This window comes from Pavona decussata, unplaced genomic scaffold (genome assembly GCF_977016875.1).
Source record: "Pavona decussata unplaced genomic scaffold, jaPavDecu1.1 SCAFFOLD_470, whole genome shotgun sequence".
NCBI lineage: Eukaryota > Metazoa > Cnidaria > Anthozoa > Scleractinia > Agariciidae > Pavona > Pavona decussata.
In genome coordinates, this window is record NW_028145808.1 from 87,501 (window position 1) to 92,500 (window position 5,000).

The 5,000-nt window shown below is 45.4% G+C and overlaps 1 protein-coding gene across 1 annotated transcript in view; it reads right to left on the reverse strand.

The window, feature by feature from the left end:
- The window catches only part of LOC146450249 (uncharacterized), an 85,385-nt gene that overhangs the window by 76,045 nt on the left and 4,340 nt on the right, over positions 1-5,000 (reverse strand). The window lies entirely within an intron of this gene.

The following is a 5,000-nucleotide window of genomic DNA, read 5'->3' on the forward strand; positions in this document are numbered from 1 at the left end:
TCTCCACTGTCAGAGGTCTGTTGTTGATCGTGTATTCGGCTTCGCAAAGGAAGGTCCTCAACGGGTCTTCGTCCAGACGACTACCATGTTCTCTGATGAGACCATTCATGACATTTCTGATTGACCTGATTTGTCTTTCCCAGACACCACCAAAATTGCTAGCAGATGCAGGGTTCTTAATCCAATCGATGCTTTCCTTAAGAAGTTCTGCTTTGATCTCCTGGTCATCCATTTCTTCAATAGCTTTCTTGAGTTCTGCTTCTGCACCAATGAAATTCGTTCCTCTATCGCAGCGGATTTCCCTAACTGATCCCCGTCTACAGATGAAACGTCTGAGTGCATTTATAAACGAATCCGTTTCCAAAGAATCCGCCACCTCTATGTGTACTGCTCTACTTGCTAAGCAAGTAAACAAGGCTCCGTATCTCTTCACGACAGATCTTCCTCGTTGGACGTGCCAAGGGCCAAAGTAGTCGACCCCACAATAGGTAAAGGGTGGCGTTGGCTCTACGCGCGACTTTGGCAAATCTGCCATTTTCTGTTCTCCTTGGCTCCCTCGAGGGTGACGACATGTTACACATTTAGAAATAAATTGTCTGACCATCGCATTTCCGCTAACAATCCAATAGCCACAGGAACGAAGCTCGTTCAAAGTTATCCCTCTTCCGCTATGATGTGTTCTTTCATGAACATGGCTGATAATCAGTGAACTAATGTGGCTTGACTTTGGTAGGATCACAGGGTTCTTTAGAGTGGGGGGCAGATTGGCCTTCCGTATTCTTCCACCAACTCTCATAACACCATCACCGTCTAGAACTGGATCCAACATGCGGAGAGAACTTGTCTTCCTAAACAGGGCTTTCTTTTCTTTGTCTGACTTACGACTACCGTAGACGACTTTCTCTTGAACGCCTTGCAGACTTTTAATTTCTGACGGGAACTCCTTTCTTTGTACGTGCTTTATGATCTCTATTTCTGCTTCTTCTAAGTCAGCCACGTTGACTCGTGTAGAATTGACATCCTTACGTCCGACAGGTCCTTCATCAGATGCCAAACAGCTGGACCCTTTTTTCTTGGCCAGGACTCTATCTCTGAGATGTCTCTTGTATTTCAGGCAAAGTGCTACAGCCATCTTTGCTTTAAACCAACTGGGGAATCGTCGAAGTCTCTTGACAATATCACTGCTCTCTTTCACCGTGCTAATGTTAACCTTGACATTTTTGACTTCCAGGGAATCTGGATCCACGTGGTCTTCATACGTTTCTTCCTTCAGCCAGCTCTTTACAGGTTCTTTCAGGAAGTCAGGACCCGTGATCCATGCCGCTTTCTCAACAAAGTCCTTTGGAGACATACCTCTCGACCCTTCGTCAGCAGTATTCAATGCAGTTTCCACATAGTGCCATTGTGAAGGTGTAGTGTGCTCGTGGATAAGCTGAACTCTGTTGGCTACGTAGGTATGAAAACGACGAGATTCATTACTTATAAAGCCTAAGACGACTTTACTGTCCGTCCAGTAGTAGTCCTTTATGTCCTCATACTCCAATTCATCCTTTAACTTGTCACCAATATTGACAGAAATTGTGGCAGCAGCCAATTCCAATCTCGGGATACTGACTGTCTTCTTCGGTGTTACTCGGGCCTTTCCCATAACAAACGACACATGTACTTTCCCTCTCTCGTCTTCAAGTCTCAAATATCAGCACTGTCCGTACCCACACGTCGAAGCATCAGACATACAGTGGAGCTGTGCAGACACAATCTTTCCGAATTGTGCGGTTTGAAACTTCTTGGCACTTTTAAACTTTCAAGTAAGCAAAGTTCATTCCGCCATTTTTCCCATCTGCTTTTGGTTGCATCGTCAACGGGTTCATCCCAGCTGTTAGACTGACAGATGTCTTGTAATATCTTCTTTCCAACAAGTACTACCGGAGCAATGAAACCTAAGGGGTCGTAGATAGAACTAATCGTTGAAAGGATGCCTCTACGTGTGCAAGGCTTATCCTTAAGTTCAATCCTGAAAATGAACGTATCTGATTCGATGCACCAAATGACTCCTAGTGCTCTTTCAATAGGCAACTTATCTTGGCCAAGTGCAAGGCTCTTCACATTCTCCGCTCTGTGCTCGTCAGGAATTGAGTTAATGATGCGTTCAGTGTTGCCCACAAACTTAGTCAAGTTAAATCCCCCATTCCTGCAAACTGCCTGACGTCCTTCGCTAGATCAATAGCTTTCTCTTCGGTGCTTGCAGATTTTAGGACATCATCTACATAGAAGTTCCTTCTAAGGGTGTTGGCTACCTCAGTTCCATAGTTGTCTTCGTTGTCGTCTGCTGTACGCTGAAGTGCATAGTTGGCACATGCAGGAGACGATACTGCCCCGAAAAGGTGCACAGTCATACAATACTCTTCGGCTTTCTGCTCCAAGTATCCATTTGGCCACCACAAAATCTGAGGAAACTTTGATCTTCCTTTCTAACTCTCACTTGAAAGAACATCTTCTCGATGTCCGCCATAAAGGCATACTTCTCCTGGCGAAATCTGGTTAGGACGTCAAGGAGGTTACTTGTAAGATCCGGTCCATGAAGAAGCTTGTCATTCAAGGACTGTCCTTCAAACGTAGCCGAACAATCGAACACCACTCGTACTTTCGACTTCTGTGGATGATAGATCCCGTGATGAGGAAGGTACCAGGTTCTTCCAACCTTATCTTTGAACTCGTCATCCACCTTGCGAGCATATCCTTTGGAGATGATATCAGCCATAAAACTGCAGTAATCCGCACAATATCTGTCATCGGCCTTCAGACGCTTTTTTAGGCCAGTCAGACGCTTCTCTGCTTGTGCATAGTTGTTAGGGAGCTGAATGTTCTGATGCTTAAATAGGAGGGGCATCTCATAATGCAGGTCATCAAGATGAAGGATGCCACTCTCCACCGTTTCGCAGAACTTGATGTCTTCACGTGACATTGCTGTCCCCTTTTCTCGTTCAGAGAAGTCCAAGTCAAACATCTGACTAACTGCTTGTGGAGTTATCCGCTCCTTCACCTTTCTCTGTGTGACTACATATCCCCGAGGGGTAATTATAGTATCTTCAGGGCTAAGATTGATTCGGTTGCATGTAATCTGGCTACTCAGCTGTGGATTACAGAGGGGCCCGTTGACGTACCATCCGAGGAGTGACCGAACTGCGTACGGGTCTGAATCTTTGCCGTAAACGATTTCTCTTGGACGTAGGGCGCTGGGGCAATTCAATCCAATAGGCAGACCCACTTCAATGTCTGCCATGTAGGGGGGTATCTCTGCACTGATTTTCTTCAGATGAGACATCTTGCAGATTACGTCAGGTCGAGGTATTTCATTGCGGTCTGCTGGAATCGCATGTCGTGTAAACGTTCTAGGTAGGTCCAAGATCACGTCCTTCTTTAATGTTGGCTACCACCAATCCTTCAATGGCCTTTGTGGTAACACTGCTCGTTCCGTGAATCGTAGTAAGGATAAGGTCAGTGTCATTTCCCTCAATGCCAAGTGCCTTCATTGACTTCTCACTCACAAACGTCCCGCCACTGGCGTTGTCTAGCACTAGCACAGACTTTTATCTTCTTTGCTGGATCACTCTTGTGAAACAAGTGAACTGGTAATATGCCCATGTTGATAGGTACATCTCCAGCTTCCGTGACGTTACAGATGGCAGTGCGGTTGCTGCTAACCCGAGGTTCAGCTCCAGGTTGATTATCACTGTCGTTGCTGATCTTCTTCGCCCAATCATAGTCGTGTAGCGATGTGGGGTGTGACCTTTTGCAAGTCTTACATGTCTGCCGCTCCTTGCAGTTTTTAGCAATGTGCTGATCACTAAAGCAACCAAAGCACAGTTTCTTCTCCACTACAAACTCCCGTCGCTCAGTTAGAGTTTTCTTTAAAAACTGTTGACAATCATTTAGGTTGTGAGGCCTTTTGCATAAGGAACACGACGTGGACTGCTCCTTTCTACCTTCCTGCTTTAATCCCGTGGCAAGGCTTGTTCCTTTTCCTCTGCTGCGTGGCCTTCGTCTGAATTTGACATGAGTGGCTTTGTCTTTCTCATCATGATGAGGTTTGGTAACATTTTCTTCTGAGAATACAGGATCTGTGGCAAGCTCAGCCTGTTTGCGGACAAATTGTGAGAACTCCTCAAAGTCAGCTATCCTTCCTTTTTCAATCTTGGTCTTATTGTTCCTCTCAGTCCATTTGCTTCGTAGATGCCTTGGTAACTTTTCCCAAAGCTGTCGCAGCACATGAGCTGTGTTCAAATCATCCATGTGAGACATGCCTTTCATAGCAGACTTTGCTTGGTCCAGAGCAATAGAGAAATTTTGGAGAGCTGAGCCATCGTTTGCTCTGATTGGTTGCCATGAAGACAGTTTGGTGATGTGGGCATTTGCAATCTTGAATGGATCTCCAAACTGTCTCTTTAGCAGTCCCTTGGCTTCTTTGTAGGATCCTTCTGATTTTCTCTGAAGACAACCATTAATAAATTCTTTAGCTTTACCAGAAGTGTACTGACCCAGAAAATACAGCCTTTCACAGGAGTCCTCAACCTTTGATTCAATCAAAGACTCAAAGGCAGTCATAAATGCGGGAAATTCCATAGCGTCACCGTAAAACATTGGAGGCTCAGTTGATGGAAGAAGGCTCCTTGCTTGCTGGGAAACCATAATTCGAGACAATTCCGTCTGCTTTCTTTGAATGTCTACAATATCTTGAAAGGTATTGTTCTGGACTGCCAAGGGGTTAACAGACAAACTTGTTGAGCAACTTCGAGGGCTATAAACACGTCGGGGTGTCTGTGGGATCCCCTGCGATTGATCTCTGATAGAATACACAACTGCACGCCCGTCTACGAAATGGGGTTGAGTTGATGAAAGATGTGCACTTGTGGGAATTTCAGTTGGGTTCACTACACACCCAGGAGTCACAATGTCTACATGGGTTTCAAAGTCAAAGCCTGAATTTCCAGATCTGCATG